This window comes from Coturnix japonica, chromosome 2, assembly GCF_054131305.1.
Source record: "Coturnix japonica strain WE chromosome 2, WE-NBRP24, whole genome shotgun sequence".
NCBI lineage: Eukaryota > Metazoa > Chordata > Aves > Galliformes > Phasianidae > Coturnix > Coturnix japonica.
Genome location: NC_140664.1, coordinates 70,374,881 through 70,393,323, shown reverse-complemented (window position 1 = coordinate 70,393,323; position 18,443 = coordinate 70,374,881). Strand labels below are relative to the sequence as shown.

The 18,443-nt window shown below is 40.5% G+C and overlaps 1 protein-coding gene across 3 annotated transcripts in view; it reads left to right on the top strand.

Moving 5' to 3' along the window:
• The window catches only part of RNF144B (ring finger protein 144B), a 73,845-nt gene that overhangs the window by 27,705 nt on the left and 27,697 nt on the right, over window positions 1-18,443 (top strand). Inside the window, exon 1 of one of the 3 annotated variants that reach the window (XM_015854746.3) lies at window positions 4,546-5,008. The exons of 1 other annotated variant lie outside the window; for it this stretch is intronic. The gene's annotated coding sequence lies outside the window, so the exon portion shown is untranslated. Of the gene's footprint in view, window positions 1-4,545; window positions 5,009-17,848; window positions 17,974-18,443 lie in introns of those variants that run through there. One more of the 3 variants, XM_085540155.1, reaches the window with a different exon arrangement.

Genomic DNA, 18,443 nt, shown 5'->3' with positions numbered 1-18,443 from the left:
ATTCTTGAAAACGTCTGCTTACTTTTGAAAGAGCAAGATAACTTTGCTGTCTCCTCTTTGTGTGTAGGCAGTATGGTCCCCTCTGTATTACCTTATGAATGATTCTTTTTGCAGCTATAAATTCTCACCTATTACCTGATCCTCAGAAGACTCAGACAACTCCATACTTGTATGTGTTATCCATAAGCTCAAGAGCAAGGCAGGCTTTCTGGTTTCATATTTTTTTTCCCAGCAGCTCCTGAGGTAGCATAACAGCTCTTCTTGTCATATGGAGGGCTGTGGTCTGCACGCACTGCTTTATGAGCCTGTGACTGGTTCATTCTCTTCTCTTGCCATAGGAGAAGGTCAAGGGGAAGGATTGTGATGGCCTATGGGGAAAATGCACTTACTCATAACACTTGCCAAGAAGACTAGTTGCACTGATACTCCAGAAATGTGCTGTCAGAGCAATCAGCATTGACATGTAAACCAAGATTTCTGAGCACCCCAACCACAGCTGTCCCAGCTGGGTAAAGCAGGCTGTCTTTGTGCTGTTTTCTGCTGAGGCTGTTCCTTTCATCTAGCACTCAACGTTGTGAAAGCGATGTTGTTGTATTGTGTTTGGGGATGGTCTGCTGTGCCAACATATTTTGATGATTTGAATTTTGCTTTATTCATAGAGCAAGAGTCACCTTACCACTTCTTTTGTGACTGTCTGAGACAAATCCGTTTTCAGATCATGATGATTGTAAATGTTCAGTAGACAGCGCAGCATTACACTCAGTTGTTGTTGTTTTTTTTTTTAACTGGAAAATAAAAAGCCCTTTGGATTTCTACTTACTATTCTTTTAAAATAATTTAACTCCGTTTATTTCATTCCACTACGAAACACCAAGTACTAAAGTTTTAGTCTCTTTTAGCTGAGGGTAGTAACAAAGATTTCAGACTTGGTTTGTTGGAGTGTGACTTGCATACCAAGTCAGATCTGTACAGTGATAGGGTATTTTAAACAAGAAAAGGTGTGATCCTGGTTTTCTTGCACCTATTCTGAGATCTGGTTTCTTGTACTAACATTTGATTTCTAGCATTGTTTCTGTGATTCGATAAGTATATATATATTTATGTAGAACAGAGATTCTTTTTGTCAAGTATGAACTTCATGAAGGTAGCACAAATGACTTTTGAGGGCGGAATGCCCCTATAAGATAGTTCCCATTGAAGAAAACTGTCCTTAGCCCATGATATCACTGTGTCACGCTTGTAAATTCCAGATAGTATCTATAACTACTGTGCAAAGTCCTGTTTTGTTTTCAGCATTGGTTATGTTACACATCAGTATCTGTTGTGAAACTATATCTCTTGCATACACATATACAAATGCTTTTTTGTGTGTGTGTGTAGGAAAACAGATAATTGGTATGCATAGAAGTAATATAGAAGAAAGTTTTTTACACAACCTGTTTTTACTTTGTGTCTATGGAAAGCAATTATTTTTCAGAGTATTTCTTATTAGTTGAAAAACTGTGAATGAGAGTACTGACAATTTGTTTTTATTTCCTCACAGGCTAATTCTGATTCCTTATCTATGATTATATAGGGGAATATATGATTATATATTCCAAAATAATGCCTCCTATTTATTTCCATGAAACAGCTACAAAGCCACAATAACACTGTTTTATAGAGCAAATTCTCAGCTACAGAACACTCCTTTTTTTTTTTAACATAATCACCACCATTAGCTGAGTGTTTTCACCTGAGATGAACAAGAGCCTGCATGCTTCACTAGTAACAATTTACACCAGCAGAGCTGACCTGCTGTCACTGTCTCCACTGCTGAAATGCAGCACCCACCACCTCACTGTGCCCACATCCACTGTTTGGTCTCCATAAGCATTCCTTAAGCACAGATGGATGCCAATGGGTGCCGTTTTTTTCCACATGGAAGTATTCCATTCCACACCTTTGCTTCATCTGCACTTCCATAGCAGATGCCATTTGTCAGGTTGCTCCATTGCTCTGACATAGTAACAAAATGTAATGGGATATTGGCAGGAAAGTTCAACCTTTACTGACAAACCACCAATGTGAGCCTACGACATTGTCGGCCAACATAATAAAACAAGAAGCATTACTTTTGGAGCAGCCTTCCTATAATGAAACTCTGTTAGTTTTACACTAACTCAGTGTTTTCATTTGTTGTTAATGGTATTCTGATTGTGGTATGTGGGAGACCATTGCAGGGGTCAAACTGTTGCTTTTTTACCCAACTATGTCATAAATTAATAACTTTGTTAACACCAATGTGGCTTAGTCATTTTGTAAGTATTTCAAGTAGCTGCAAGGATGACACAGCAACATTAGCAATTAACTCTGCCACCCTGTACTCTTTGGCTGTTAAATGAAAATTCACTGTGATGTTGTGATTTGGCATGTATCATCACAGAGACTCATAGAATCCCCCACCTCTCTGCTATAAAAGTGTCAGTTAAAAGCAACCAAAAAATTAATCGGACTCCCTCTGTTTTGTGCCTTGTGCTGCTGTTCATTGAAGAAGAAAGAAAACAGTGGGAGGGCTTAGTATCTGCTATGACTGGCATTGTGAGACACTCCCTACTTGTGTTTTTTTATTGGTTGGCTCAAAAAGGAAATCAGTCGATGAGAGTTAAGAGATGTAGGCATTTCAGCTGGATAGAAATTTTAGCATGACTCATAACACTTTACACAATTAACTTGCCAAGAAAATGTGCTTCTATAAAACTGTGAAGCACTTGGGCTTGAAGTGCTATTGGAAGAAAAATCATTTTGACAGGAGAGCTCATAACAGTCCAGCTGAGGACTTTCAGTGGTGGTGATGGATAGAATCATCAGCATTAATCAGCGCAAGTCCTTATAGCTTTCATTCTGGCACAGTGTCGTGGCACCTTTGGCTCCTCTTTGCCATGAAGATCTAGGATAAGTAGCACAGAAGCAAACACAGAACTGAAGAAAGAAGCTTGGGAATACCAGCTACCCACAGAGCTTCAGAAGTGATTGTCCTCCACATAGACATGGGGACCACTGTTTAGGATTTGCTACTCTCAAAGTGGAATGGTTGCTGTGAGGGTATCTTAACCGTTTCCAGAAAATTAAGTATCTTGAGGAACTCTCCTGATGTTTCTCACCAATTCTGTGAAGCTGAAGGGAAATTTGTAATAAGCAGTTTTGCACATTTGTGTGGTCACATAACTTTCACGCAAAGATACACTTAGTAGGAAACTGAATAAAAATATAATGTGATTTTTGCAATGGGAGTTCCCAGAATTTATCTGCATTTTAATGGGCTAATCTAGTTTTGTTAATTTGGAAGAACAGCTCCCCAGATACAGGAGCTCGAATGGAGGGAGAGAGAGAGGGAGGGGAGGTAGTGAAAAAGTGGTAGGGGCTTAAGCAATTTCATACTGGAACAGAAGATGGAGGATAAAAAACGAACTACCGTAGGACACTCCTTTCCAGTTATGAACTTAGTTACAGAATTCCATATTTTCATGACTGCTCTGCAGCCCAAAAAGTAGATCTGAATCCCAAGTGTTTCTTGAGAACTGTCTGGGATTGCTGACTGCTGACGATTAGTTATTACTGCTATAAAGTGCTCCACTTGCCTAACTGGCAAGGTTTGTGGTGTGGCTCTAGGCTTCCTGATCCAACTGATGAATAGTGTAAGATCAGTGTGGTCCCACATGCTGGAATGGCTGGATACTGTTCCCTTCCTGTGTGGAGAAAAGACTTAAACTGATGCCAAATAGAGAAAGTTTGTGCTCATTTCAAAGGGGAAAGAGTGAATGTTAATTCAGACAAAGCTGTAATGTGGAGCCATGAGGAAGCTGAATTAAAGCTCTACAATCTTTCTGTCGTCTCCTTAAATTCACCTGATGCAGTATAGTGGTCTGAAAATAGGTAAAAGCTCACCTATGAGCTTCTGCAAACCCCTGAAGAAATGCCTGTACCTCAGTATTGAAGGCAAAATGCCAGCAAGAATTGCATGAAGTATAAAGTAAACTTGTTTCGTAATTTAAAGAAAATTATAGATTAGCATCTCTACTTGCTTCTCCCCGTTTTTCTGCACCCTCTGCACTCTGGTGTGTCTGTACTTCGTATCTGTGGCTGTGGTACATTTCCTACAGCAGGAAAATTTTGGGGGAATGTGGTGTTATGGTACAATACCTCCCCCCTGTTTCTTTGCACCCACAGGATTAAAGCACAGAACTGCAGTATTTCCCACCCCTCTTGCACACAAGCACGTCTTAAAATGTCAAAATGTGTCGTGTGAGAATAAACTGAGCACAAGCATCATTGCTAAGCACTCAGATTTGAAATCATGCTGGTGCTTCTGAGTTTAGATTTCTGCTTGTGAAGAAATCACTTTTAGCCCACGTTTTTCACATGCGGAGATAAGCAGAAGTTGCAGTGTTGAAGGCATCATCTTCCGGTAGTGGGTATAACCCGTACAGACTGCTATCCTGAAACAGGTTAAATGGCAATTGGGGTGTTGCATCTATTGCGTTATCTCTTTCGGTTTTATCTCGCTGGGGCACAAATGGGAGTTAAAAGCAGCACTGATAAGAATGTAGGATATGCACTGGCTGGAATCTGACAGGATTGAAGTAATCACCTGCCGCTGAATTGAGACTCAGATGGGAAGTAGGAAGTGCTGTGCTCAAGCTTCCTGTATAAATAAATGCAGCTTTCCCACAGCTACTGCATACAAGCTGTGACGTGCTTTTAAGATATAATGGCAGCATGCTCTTAATAGCAGGGAAGGGATTATTTATCGGAGTGGCGAAGAAACTGAAAGGCATGTCCTTCTGCAGTCCTATGAAGTGCACAGCCGTCAGATACACAGAGAAGAGAAAGGGTGTGCGAGAGGAATCTGCCTCTGCTTCTGATTGCAAGCTGCAGTGGTTGTGACATGATTCTTGGGAGCGCTGGAGTGTGAGTGAAGCTATTGAAAAGTCAAACAGCTGGGACTGAATACTACTCTCCTTTCAAGGTATGTTGGAATACAGCTTTCTGCCTATTTTTCCCTTAAAAGCAAAAGATAATTTAAAAAGCAGAGAACCAAAGATTATAATGTAAGTTATAATGTAAGAAAACAGAAAAGGCTTCACTAATAGACAAAGTAAGAAACAGAGTGATTAAAGGGCTAGAATAAATGTTACTTGTGGTTTGGTTAAAATCTAACCATGTGGTGCTTAGAACTGAGGGAAAAGGGAAATCTTGGAGTCTGAATGATTAAAGATACAGAAAATCAGACATCAAGTACTTGCCAGAAGGGTGAAATTACTCCTGTCAGTGTAACTTTTAAAGCAATATCTGTATGAGGGGGTTGAAAATGCTGCAGTATTAGAACATGCAGCTGTGTGGAAAGCAATTGTTAAGATGGCATACTATGTCATATATCTATTGTAGCTTAAACATAAGAACTCACTTTATACTGAAGACATAACAGCTTGGGCTAGAGGGAGCCTGAATTTAGATTTCCTTTAGATTTAAGGGAAGGCTAATTTAGATTAGCCTAAAATTTAGATTTTCTTCTGATTTAAAACCATTTCTTATGTCCCAGCACTGTGCAGCTGGTGTCGTGAAGGAAAAAATATTCTGATCTATGTTCCAAGTGTTTACGTACACTTGTTATCTGCTTGAGGTCTAGGATTATGTAGTTTTTCAGGTTAGCAAATGTGCAATATGTTGCTTTCCTAGTAGGCATTGTTTGGTTTTTCTTTTTTCCTTTTTTCTTTTTCTTTTTTTCCCCCCTGACTAAGAACAGAGAATGGCATTTACTGGTATGGCACTGCTTTCTCTTTCTCTTTGTAGAGCTTTCTCAGTACAGAGGTTCTTCAATAATGATGTTTCACTCTGACTATAGTAAGGCTCTGCATTTTCTGTAGTAAGAAGGCACTCTGCTTCCTAACTGTATATGGCAATATCAAATATCCTCCTTCAGAGAGCAGTATAAGTAGTAAAATATTTAGGATGATGATAGTTAAGGAAACATCGCAGGCTGATTCCCATCCCCTTAGTAAGCAGACAGTCAGTGTTTTCAAGAAATACATTTTAGCAGATAGAGAGGCTGTGACTGAATTGCCCCTGTGCAGCTTTACAGCCGGCTGTGAGCAGGCACAGTAACGTGATATGTTTGGCTGCCCTCAGCCTCAAGGGCAAGTGGTCTTGGTTAAGGACGAACACTGAGTTTGGAATACCAACATTTCTGGAAGCAGAAGTTTCAAAATGCTGTCCTTAAATATTTTCCAAAACAAATAAGCCGGCCTGATTCTCCTGCCATTTAGGACTTGTCTGTGCCTGAAAATGAGTGGGTGTGTGGGTTGTTGTCATAGCATGAAAGTGGCGGAAGCCCTTCTCATGGTAAATGTGAGCTACTTTGGAAAAAATACAGTACGTTGATAAGGGGATGGCTGTAGTTATGATACTGAAAGAAGTGCTCTACATTATGGATTAGGAAGAATGTGTTTGCAGAACATCTAGAGCTACGGTAAACAGGGAGGTATTCCTTCAGAATAAAGTGGAGCTATTCCAGATCCAAGTCAGTATGACAAGAATCAGACTTGTTTTCTCCCATGCATCTTAACTGTGCAATGAGGATATTTAAAACAGTGTTGTCTACTCGTAGAAGAACATAGAAACCTCCCTGTGCTTCATGTGGGAATAGAATTTGGCAACTTGATAGAGTTTAATTTCCCTGTGTTGTTCTGTATCCCATGTGCTCCTTCCTGGCAGTCATTCTTCTTTCCTGCAAATAGTGATATTTTGGTGATTGTGCTTGAGCAGAGCATAAGTCAATAATATAAATAGCCAACGATACGGAAATGTTCCTCTCTAGCTGGGCTTTTGGGTTACGCTGTATTCTCTAAAAGCTTCAGAAGCTTTCTAAAAACAAATAAACAACATGGCAGTGGTTATTTGACCTTTCCTTTCTGTTGGAGGAAGAAAGCGTGCACTTGACCTTAATTAAGTCTTCAGTTTAAAATGCAACTATGGAAAGCAGCAAGTGACTTTACAGGAAAACAAGAAGCACTAATACTTAACCAGGTTCCTGGTTCATTGGTACACTGCTGAAAGTATTTGTTATACGAGTCTGAGTCTTGTGCCTGTAACCTGCTCTGCCCAGACCTCTCAGGGACTTATAGCAGTGAGACCCAGTGATGCATATTGCTTTGATGTGTGGTTTAAAAAAAAAAAGGCAACAGACCTGCTGTGCTCCTTTGTGAGTGAGGGAGTTTTCTTGAATATACCTGAAACTATGCAATGCAGATTGATTGTACATATCAGACCCATAAATATCTCCCAGACTGGTAGTATTGTGAAATCTGAGACTGTAATTACATCTCTAGGCCCATGGATCACAAGCACACATGAACAAAATACTGTGGCAAGCTGCCAGTGTCACTGTTAACTGAGTCCACTGGACCTCCTGTACCCAAGCATACATTGCCTTCGCATTTGTGAGGCTTAACCTGTCTATTTCCTCTGCCTGCTTGCTGAAAGGTGACTACAGTCCCCTTCTCTCTCTGTGGCCTCTCCCACTCTGTGCCCAGTCCTGTGTAACGCACTTCACAAATTCCCTTCATAACCCAACAGCCAGGAATAGCCTAACATTCATTCCATCTCAAAATTAATCATCTTTTTGTTTGTGAAGGGTAATGTGGAACAAAACCGAAAAGATCATGCGGGAGAGATAGCAATGTTAGTCAGCTCAGCCTCTATCATTTTGTATTTCTGCTGAAGCACAGCTGAGCTCCAGTGCTCAACTATGAGCCTTCTAACTTGACAGAGAGAAGTACAGGTCTGAGGGCCATCGTACACAGCAAATTTACCCAGTCCTCAACAAATATTTACGGAGGTGCTTGTGCCAAATAACACTGTGCTGATCAGTAGAAAAATAGTGTTCAGTAATCCTTCTGTGTCTCTTGTAAATGGTTTGAACTGAGTAGGAACAGAGTGGGCATTACATTCACGAAGTAGATCACTGCTAGCAGTTCCTAAAACATTAAAATAATAATAATAAAAAAATAATGTATCTCAAATTACACTTCCCACTTAAGTTGGGCTTCTCCAACTTCTTATTTTCCAGGGAGGAGCAGAGGTATTGTGTGGAAATTTCAGTACCTGAGATCATGACTTGGTTAACTGCATTGTAAACACTTTCAAATAAAGGTGGCTATACAAGAAAAATATTTTGTTGATGCTGTTTCCTAGATATCTTGGTATGTGTAGATACTTGCACACAATGACGTTTGTTCCCCATATCTGGTTCCTTTTATTCTATTTTAATAAAGAGATAAGGTTATGGATTGCCCCAGATCTGTTTGGGTTTTTTTTTTACTGTTTTTCTAGGGGAATCTGCTGCCTCCAAGGGAAAATCCACTGTTTAAGCACAGGAATAAAATGTTGTTTTACTTAGAAATGCTATCAAGTGATTCTTTGAATGCCCTTGGTACCAGCAAGTACAGTTTTGACTTTGCTGGAGTTTGGACCATTCTGTGAGCATCATTATGCCTCTTCTTTCTGAGTGGGTCAACACATCTGTTGTCCAAACCAGCGCTAGGCACAGCAACTGGGGCCATGGAAGTCAGACTTGAGAGAATGCTTAGCTCCTCTCAAGTGAGGTAGCTTCAGACAGGCTTTAGTCAAAAGGCAGTTTGTTGAAACTACGTTTGTATGAAACCTAATGAGAGATTTTGTATTCTTCTGACAGACTTCAAAGGCCATAAATAAGGGCAGCTGAATGAGTTGGTGTAGGACTGAACTCCAGAGCTGTGACTTGATAAGATACATTTTGATTTTGGTCTGGATATGCTGGTCAAGGAAGCCACAGTCAGAACACTACTGTGAAAGATTCTAGCTTGTGCATGTGGCTTTAAACACGATAGAACACATCTCTTGTATGGATTTTCTTCTTCTGCATTAGAGGTTGTTGTAGACATAGCAGTTACAGGGAATTGTTCTACGTGCTTTTTGTCTGATGGAGAGACAAGGGGTGCTGATCAGGAGGCAAACAGTACAAAATCACTTTTTACTAGAAAGGAAAAAATACCATTTCACTGTTGTGCTCCTTTTCCTCCTCTTTAATTGAGAATATTGCTATTTGTCTGTGTCTGTTGCAAGCTTTTCTGCCTTTCACTTTGCTATAATAATGAGGAGAGAAGGAAGAGCATAAGACATGAGTCATTCAAAGTGTGGACGCTGTCTGTGTCTCCAACAGAAGCTTTGATATTCATGGTTGCTTACACAAAATACTGTATCCTCAGACTGTCAATGAGGAAATGTGCAGATCTGAAAGCCTTTATGTGCTCTGTTTGCTTGTAAAAAGAAAAAAAAATAATATTGCAGCAGAAGAGCTGTCTCCCTATGTTCAGGTACTTAGACAGGTCCCTGATGGCTACCTACACTTGCACTTTTATCTATTATAAATCAGCGTGGCTTAGGGGTGAATTCCTTGCTCATGAATATACAGCTAGAGATCACTCAAAATTGGGTGCTGTAAAACGCCATGTATGCAGAAGGAAAAACATATTTTATGACAGCTAGCATATAGACTAATCATTTGCATGCAAGAAAATTCTGAGATTAACTAGAAGCTGTGATGTGCGGGCTGACTCTGGTTATGTCTGAACTGTATATAGGAATGTTCATGTGTTCTGGCTCCTCTTAATTTTGGAAGCATTCAGGTGGGTGGATGCGGGGAGAAGATGAAGGAAAATAAGCTAGTATTCCCTGCCCCAAAACTCCACCCCCCTCTTAAAAATAAATTTTAGGTTATAGAGGTGTAGTCAATAAGAGGAAAAAAAGCTGACCTTGTGGGCTGCCTAGCAGTGTACTCACTTGAGACTTTGCTGCTGGAGAAATTTCAGCTAACCCCTGATCGTGGAACCTGTCTTGGTGGAATTTCTCCAGTTTAGGACTATGGTAATGTACAGAGGGCTGGCAATAACTTACTCCATGAAGTTTGGCACAATGGAGAAAATGCAGTCTTGAGCCCTTCACACCTCTTCACGTTTGCGCTGATGGGTTCAATAGTGATGAGTCTCCATCACACTCTCCAGGGAAGGTTTATAGGAAAGAAAATCATGCCTTTTGCCTAGAGTGGAGTAAATGTATATAACATTTAGCTAATGCTGCTTTAAGGATGTGTGTTTTTTTATACTGGCCACTGTTTTTATTGCAAACACTCAAGTAGCCATCATGGTTTGACCAATTTCAAACCCCTTGCTGACATAGCCTCCCTCTTTTTGGCTTACTGGGCCAACAAATTAAAGAAACAAGCACTTGTGGGGAGAGGAGTAAAGAAGGAGTTGAGATGTCCTCCCATATCTCTTTTTCTTCTCAGAAAGAGTGGTCAGGCAGTGGAATGGGCTGCCCAGAGAGGTGGTGGAGTCACCAACCCTGGGGGTGTTCAAGGAACTATTGAATGTTATGTTGAGGGACATGGTTTAGTGGACTGGATGATCTTTTAGGTTTTTTCCAACCTTGGTGATTCTATGATTCTTAATTATTTAATAGAGATGACAAAAGACCTTTTTGGGGGTCATGGCCTTAATTAAGGGCCCATCCACCAGAAGGGTATCCTTAGGAAGATTTTTTAGAAGATTGTCATGCTATAGTATAGCAAGGCTATAAGATCCTTCGGTACTGTGTTATTAGATGTACATTGTTTGGAGTGTTTGGGATGTTTTGGAAGGGCAGCTTTTAACTATCACCAGTTGCTTATCTGTGCATACGTGAACAGGCCTACAGGAGCCATTGGAAGCATTTTCATTGTCATGGCTTTGACTTTCTGTATAGGGTAATGTAGGGACCAGCCTGTTAGATTCTAAGGATCTTAAGGCTCAGGTCTGTGTTTACAGCTTTCTGTTCTCCTTTGAAATTATTTCTGTAATGAAAGTTGAAATTTGGAATTTAAGTGAGGGAGTGCAGCAAGCGGGATCAAAAAGAGGAAGAGCAAATGTGGACATTGAGAGAACTAGGAGAGAGAAGGTCAAATAGGGATTGCTACAGGAGCTTCTTTCCCCTTCCTGCCTCTGCAGATCTGGCTGGAGCTGTAGTGTTCTCTGTCCTTCTCTCACCTCCTGTTGCAGCTGACTTTGGTAGGGTTGGATTGCTGAGGACCTGGCAGAGATTTCAGGGTATGCTCCGATGAGGCTAACAACCACTTACGAGAATAAGTGTCAGTTACTTCAATAAATGCAGGTGTTCATTGCAAAACAAGCTGTTCTCATATCATGTTCCCAAACCTCCTCCATTACTTCTTAATGACTCTGTATTATTTCTTATCAAACTACAGCACAGTGAATACTTTCTCATGTTGTTTTCTTAATGTAAAGTGTTGTATTAACTATTGTGACTCCCCCAAGATGTAATCTTCAGACTAGACTCTCAGTCTTTGATGCCTGATACCCTTCCCAATGTTCTAAATCATTGAGACATTCTTTGGTTGAAGGTAGTTTATAATCCTTTATTGTATTTATCTTAGTTATCTTGAACAGCATGTTTTATTTATAATAATACACAGCATATTTGACTGAATGACTAGATAGAGGGCAAACTAAACCTTCATTGTTTTTAGTTTTACTCACTGAGCAGGCACAGAAAACTTGTAAAAGGAAAACAAACTTGTTCTTTGATTCCTTTTGATGTAAATCCAAAATTGTGTGAAAGTACTCATTGACACTGACAGTAAACAAGATGGCAGCACCATAATCTTTCAAGTTTGCGGATTTCTTGGCCTCACAGACTGAAATGACTGAGATGTTAAAGGAATCACTGCAAGCTCTGAAAAGAAACCATTACTCAGATCATCTCTTCTAAAAATAAAAAGTAAATAGGTACTATTTTCTCAATATATGGAGTTCAGTTGATTTCTTCACTATACAGTGCTCCCACAGAGCTCAGTGGAAGATCTCTTTCATTGTTTTGCTCAGCTCAGATGTTTTTTGCCTACTGGAAAATTCTGCATGCTTGCCTTGGCACTAAGAAGTGTTTTGCTGTCACCTTCAAGGCCTGGCTGTGAGTCGTGTCCCTACTTGCCTTGGATTGCCTGCTTTGCAGTCCGGACGCTACTCCCTGCACGCAGCCTCGGCTGCTCTGAAGGATTGGTCTCCAGCTGGAGAAGCCCAACAGCTCACTGAGTTTCTTCTTAGAAGAGAATTTGCTACAACCAAACAGATGTAGTTGGCGACTCTGTCAAATACACTTCCACCGCTTTAACAGCATGAATTTACAAATACCTTCTGAAAATCCTTGACCTTAGAATAGGCCAGTGTCACAAATATCTTCTGAAAACATCCTATTTGAACTGTAAACATTTCAGTTGAAGGAGTTAATGTATCCCAAGGTTTTGTTATCAAGTTAACAAAAATAAACTTTCTGTTTTTCTGTGTCAAAGGCAAATTTGACTTCCTATTCCTGTTTTGGCTGAGCCAAACAGCTAGCCAAGTTACCAACCCACTTGACATCCCAAGGGTTCTATTCCTTTTTACTTACTGTGTTGTGGTTACAAAAAATCCTCACATGGACAAAAAGGAAGATCTATCATTTGCTTTTGACATTAATGTCATGAAAAGTGGGGATTTTCTTAGTGGTGGTATATTAGCTCTTGTCAACAGGAAGTTCAAAATAAAGCACACCAAACTAGTTAGAATGGAAATTCCTTGTAGCTTAGCAGTGGCAGATGTTGCATAGTATCATTAAGAATAGGGAGTGTCATTTAGATAAGCTTTGGAGTCTAATCTTGTGTTGATCATTAATACTTGAAATTCCAGTTGGCACAATTTTGTTGTTCTGATGTGTTTTGGAAAAACTTAGAAATGTTTGATGCCACATTTGCAAGTGCTGTTGACTGGCTGCAGCTGTGCCTGTTCCACTGCAGTTTGTGCTTTTTTACTTCCCTTTAGCTTCACAGTGTGTAGGGTGAGCATGAAATTTAAGGAGATTCCTGCTACTAACAAGCTGCAGGACCAGATATATTGCCATGACTTACTGTGGGCATCCTGAACCATCATCCTGAACCTTAGGCAGAGCAAGCTCAGTTCATCTGGGTCACCCTAAATTGCTTGCCTGCAGGCCTCCAGCACCTGAGTCATAGAATCATAATATAATGAGCTGGGAGGGACACACAAAGACTACCAAGTCCAAGTCCTGACTCCACATAAGACCACCCAAAATTCAAACCATACGTTTTATTGTCCAAGCTGTAGTGCTTTGACCTCTGTCCTGGGTAGCCTGACCACCCTTTGATGAAGAGCCTCTTTCTAGTAGCCAGGCTGAGCCTCCCCTGATGGCTTAGTACAGTAGATGTGATATGGGAAGCTTGCTTCCTAGCCTGGCAGTGTTGATGGATCTGTCTCCTCAGCATCAGTACCTTCCTAGTTCCAGCAGAACAGGGTGAAAGTTGTGGCTTCTGCGATGCAGTGATCTGACATCATCCCCCCAAAAAGGCTTACCCTTGTCCTTGTAGTGTCAATGACTTATGCTGTTGCATGGCTGCTGACTGTAGTGAAGAGAGAAGATCAGAATTCTGCATTATTTCTTTTTCTGTCTTTGTAAGTGATCGGGAAGTATTACAGTATTACAGCCCAGTATTACAGTAGAGATAGTGTTACCAAACATCCTTCAAGGGGCTGTGGAGTGTAATGATTTACATGTGCTCTAATGATGTTTTGATTTACTAGAATAACTTGAAACTATTGGGTTTGTGTGGGATTTGGGAAGCTGTTCAATATGTACTTTAGGCATCTTAGAAGAATAAAAATAGAATTAATAGAATAAAAATACCTTCCAGGAAGCAGGATGATATTCTGAGTTACTGCATTTTGTCCCTTACTTTTGTGTGTGTGTGTGAGAGGCTTCCCACTCAGTATATCCTTTACAATATATTATATATATCTATGTTTTGGTTGCTAGCTTGGTATGATAATACTCTATAAAGCCAATACTTCTTGAACAGCAGCTCAAGGCTTGTTTTTCCCCTGATTTTCCAGCAAAAGCAAGTGAGAGAAAGTGCTTTCGTTGTGTCCTCATGTAACATACAGCAAATTGACTTAGGCTGCTTGATCTTTAAAAAGCTTATTTTAAAATAAAAATTTTACAGTGTCTGACATATTAAACATCTGACTTCTCTTAGACTCTGCTCAAAGAGAACAGATATTGAAATGCTTTTATTCTGTCTGATACTTCAACTTGGTAGCCTATTATGGTATCCAAAATGGTTTTTCCTTGAACATGCGTGTAATCAAGTTATTGGTTTGCTTGCTTGCTTGTATTAAGGCACAGATGTATTACAGGAAATCCAAATATATGAAAAATGATTTTAAATTAGACCCTGTATTCATGGATCTTGTTGCTGACTGCACAATTTCAGAAATATTTAAGCACCGTTTTGACTTGTTAATAATCACATTTTAATAAGGCAGATACTCAGACTTTTTTACATAAAAACACTTAAACATATGATGAAGTGTCCTCCTTGAAGATGATGGCTTTCTTGAAGTAGAGCTTTAATCACATGTTTTATAGCCTTCCCGAACTAGCACCTGATAAGTAGAGCCGTGTGGACTAGACTGGTAGCTCTGTGTAGGCAATGCATATCAAAAGAGGAGATGATTGTACTGTGGTTTAGTGGCCAGTCTATTAGACCACAGAAGCAATAGCATGCTTGATTCAGACTAATCTTTGTGCAGAATCACTAAGTTAAAAAAAACTACCCTAAATGCAAATTTTGAATAACGCTGTCTTGAGAGAGTTGGGACAGCTAAGGATACGTAACCAGAACTGGTCAAAATGATTGAACTTTGTTGAAGTTGATCCTATAAACCATAGGATCATGTAATGGCCTGGGTTGTAAAGCATCCACAACCTCCTTGGGCAACCTGTTCCAGTACATCACTACCTTCTGTATGAAAAATTTCTTCCTAATATCTAATCTAAACCTCCCCTGTCTCAGTTTAAAACCATTCCCCCTTGTCCTATCACTGTCCACCCTTGTAAACATGTAACACAAGCACATAGTTTCTGACATATGTCTTCACATGTCCTAATTTCACATCTTAGTTTATGTCTTCTGTAATCTGAATATTATATCTTAATCCCACTTTTACATATTTGAAATCTTTTATGGTTATTGGGGGAACCCAAGGACCTGTTTCTTTCTGATGGTTTTGCACACTCGCATTCTTTAGGTAGTTACTTTATTCTTAAAGTAGAAACTCTAGTTATGGAAAAAAACTGAGTGCTGTGTTGAACAATGTCGAAACAGATTTTTATATGGTATCGGAGATGTTTTGTAATGGGTGGAGTACTTCAAAAATCTCTAGGGCATGAGAAATGCAGAGCTTGCAAATATTTCTCTAATAACGTTTGATAAATACCTGGAACACTAAATAGGAATTTTACACAGGTGCTGTCAGTTCTTTCACTCTGATACTGATTTTTTTGTAAAATGGGGAGGCATTGTTATGTGCTACTTCTGCACCTAACCTTAAGCCTGACCCCAAACCTCTTTGTGATTACACCATGTACATGCACGTCCACCCTTCGGAGCTGGCTTATGGCAACCCTGGGGGTGAAGCTTGGAGTAGACAAGATGTCAGGGCTCTTAACCTGTCTCATCAAATGGCCTTGAGCACACAGCAGCCTGAAAAACATGTAAAGGACCCTTTTTGTCCAGTGAATATTTCCTGCAGCAGCTTGTACATCTTGGTACTTTCCTTGGCTTCCTTTAAACTTAGCTTTGAGCTAAAAGCATAGAGTTCTGCTAACTTCAGCAGAATTGTTTGTAAACACAAGGCTTGAAGGAGCTTCTCTAAGAACTCTTGTTGTTATTGGATACAGCATGTGAAAAATGAAAGGGTGATTTATGGCACTGAATATAATCCACTCATTCTCCTCCAGCATCAGTTGGGAGGCTTTCATGATTTTTTATGGTGTTTCTAAGTGGCAAAAGTCACACGTAGGCACATATTTTTCAGCTAAATAGTGATCTGGTTGCAGGCACACAGACAATGTCCTAATGTTGCCTTTTAAGGGACTACCTGGCTTGCTTGCACTATTACTTACACAGAGTAACTTTTGTTTTTCCAGACAGGTAATCTTGCTTTGAGGCACCTGGGCAGATTTACGTGAGCCTTTGTACGACTGTCACAGGAATGTTACCTTACAGGGCATGCTCACAGGGAAACTTTAAACCTAGGGGTTGCAGACTGTACTCGGGGAAAATTAGTTCATTGCCAATTAAAATAGATTTGGATGGTGAGAAACAAAACCAAAACTTAACACACTGATTTCTCCCTACCTTTCCATTTTCCCAGGCTTCCTTTCACTCTTTCATCTCCAACCTCTCTGCCTCCCCCCCGAAAGCAGCACAGGGGCTGAGGGTATTTTTATCATGAGCTGTAACAGCTCTTCTCTGCACCTCCAGTTTGACCAGTTTGAGTCAGTTTGACTGATTTGTGCTGCTACAGAATGTGGTATGTTTCTCTGTTTCAGTGCATCCCTGAGATGTGTTTTTCCTTACTCCGCAAAATCTCATGCAGCCTCTGTTGTGTGTGAACATGAAAGGGAAGACCTTAATACTTAGATCTATGGCCTAGAATGGACTATGAAGGCCCATTATATTTTTTTTTTCAGAGACATTCCACTTTTATTTCTGATCACTCTTATTAGTATAACTTAATAGAATATATTAATATATACATTTTACTAATATAACCAAATATGTAATGCTCTTTTTCAGCTTTGTCCTCAGCTGACTCCCTCTTCCTCTGCAGGACAACATACATTCAAAATGTTTTGTTTTCAACCTAAATTCTTTGCAACTTGTAATTACAGGAGGAATTTTAATCCATTATAAAGAGTGCTAATGGGTGTATGATAAACTAATGATAGTCTATGGAACTGGGCCTAGCAAAGTAAAAGCCATAAACATTTGGAGGAACTGAGCTGCAACTTCAGAGCTTCTCCACAGTGGATGGAAAAGTCAGTTCTGACAGTGGTGTTAAAGCTGAGGAGGTGGTTTGAGAGCTTGGGAGAGGACGATACATCCTAAAGTGTTGGAAAAGGAGGGGTAGAGGGTGAGAACAAGAGGAAGACAAGTGATTTTTCTCTCCCCATCATTCCCACTGACTATTCTGATCATGGGAATGAACTACCTCACCAGGCCTGGTTTCTCTTCAGAGCCCAGTTACTGCTGCATGGGCCACCCTTCTTTGTGACCTTTCTCTGCATGCTTTTTGTGGGAGCAGTAGCAAAAGTAGCAATTCTGATGGGCAGAAGCAAACTAATTAATTTGGTTGCTCAGGGAAGAGGAGCAGGTTGTGTACATGCTCTCACTTTGCTGGACATATTTTCAGGTTCTTACAGGGTATCTTTTGCTGTTCCAGCCTGGCCTGGAGAAGTGCTTATGGATTGGCTGGCATTGATGGTGAGCAGCTGCTGGTGGCTGTGGTGCCTTCCCCAGATGCCCTGTAGGCAGGCTGCATGGATTTGCTCATGGCTTCAGTCCTGTCTGCTTCATTTGCTGAACTGTGCTGGGGTTAATAAGGCTGTGGTGAGGAGAGCCAGGGCTGTGCTGGGGGCTGGATACTCTGATCCTCCAGGATCAGGTTTGCTTTCTGTCATCTACTGGAGATTTCTACAGGGTGCTCTGTGTGTGTAGATGAGTAGCTTACCCTTATGGATGCAGCTGAGTAAATGTGTTACAATTCTCCCAAACACTGAGATAACGTCTCACACGTAGTTCTAAATAACAGGTAGTTCTTGATCTGCTGTAGCATTTCCAGTGACTCACTGCTTCTTTTTTTTTTTTTTTCCCTCCTGTTGCAGTAATTACAGAAGAGTGTTGCAGTTTCTGACTCAGAGGGAAGCTTCATTCCAAGGCTTCTGGCCATGCTGGCATTCCAGCTCTGCAGCTGTATGGAGCGAGTTGTGGGGACTGCATGGTAGCAGGTGGAGAATGAGCTGAAAATAATGCAGGCACAGCACATATCTTGAATGGTGATAGCAAAACATTAAAAGGAGGTTTTTCTTTGGATTAGCAGACAGAAACTTGGTTGCCAGAATCTTGGCTATGACTCTTGTGTCTCTCAGAATGGCTGCTTACAGGAAAGACATCCCAAGGGAAATATCTGATGGCTTCTCTACCAGGCTGGACTAGGAAACTACAGAGTGAAAAAGAGCGCTCCATTCAGATCAGTTGTGGTCCCATAGCTTCTGAAGGGAATTGGTCTTCCTGTAGACCCATAGGAACGCTGGACATGTGCCTTATGGGGCAGGCATGGGGATGGGTCTGAAACATGTGCTGTGGGGCAAGGTTTCACATGTTGCCTTTTCTAGCTCCATGGGCACCATTGTTTCTCCTGGGGAAAAATTCATCAGATACTGCAAGCTACTGCATTGTGTACACATGGACCAGGTGC